The sequence below is a fragment of the Octopus bimaculoides genome, chromosome 14 (genome assembly GCF_001194135.2).
Source record: "Octopus bimaculoides isolate UCB-OBI-ISO-001 chromosome 14, ASM119413v2, whole genome shotgun sequence".
Taxonomy (NCBI): Eukaryota; Metazoa; Mollusca; class Cephalopoda; order Octopoda; family Octopodidae; genus Octopus; species Octopus bimaculoides.
The window spans coordinates 58,215,622-58,216,603 of NC_068994.1; positions in this window are offsets into that span (position 1 = coordinate 58,215,622).

A 982-nucleotide genomic window follows, 5' to 3' on the forward strand; every position below is an offset into this window, starting at 1 on the left:
GCGGTAAACGTTGTATGATAAAATAGTGGTGGTGGTGGTGGTGGTGGTGGTAGTTGTGGTAATGACTGCTATATGAGTATGTTACAATAGTGGTGGCGGCGGAGGTGGTGATGACGGTGGTAGTGGTGAGGTCGTAGTAAATGGTGGTGGTGGTGGTGGTGGTGAATGTTATACGATAAAGTAGTGGCGGTGGTGGTGGTGATAATGAGTTATATGTGTGCTAGACTAGTGGTGGGGGCGGTGTTGGTGGAAATGGTGGTGACGAAGGTGGTGGTGACAGTGAGAGCTGTGATATCGGTGACGGCGGTGATGGTTTGCGATAATGGGAAGGGGTTGAGGTGGTAATGACTGTGATAACGGATGTAGTGGTGATGGTGGTGGTGTTGTTCTCAATGTTTGGGACGGTTGATGGAAGGCACGTGAGATGGGAGGGGATGGATGCTGCCACTGCTGGTAATAATTCCATGTCTGTCTACTGGTGATGATGAAGATGGAGACGGCTGTGTCAACAAATGATGACAGTAGCGGAGCTGGTGGGGGATGGAGTTATTGGCGATGAACGAAAAAAAGCATTCCAGCCATGTCACTCCCAACCTATATTTCGAACAAAACATTCAAGATGACAATATCCAAAATATTCACTCTTTTTCCACCATGGTAAGGATTCGAGAGGAAATTTAACTGCTATTTCTAACAGATCCCGCAACCACAGGGGCTTCCACGTGTTCTCATCGTTGTGTTATTATTGATGTCAGTCAGTGGTGGGGATGGTGATGCTGGTGGTAGCGTTTGTTGTTGTTAGTGGTAGGCTGTGTGGTAAGATGTTTGCTTCCCGACCACGCAGTTCCGAGTTCAGTCTCACTGCGTGGCACCTTGGGGCAAGTGTCATCTACAATGGGCTCAGGTCAGCCAAACCTTGTGAGTGGATTTGGTGGACGGAAACTGAAAGAAGCCCGTCGTATTTGTGTGTGCCTGTTTGTCT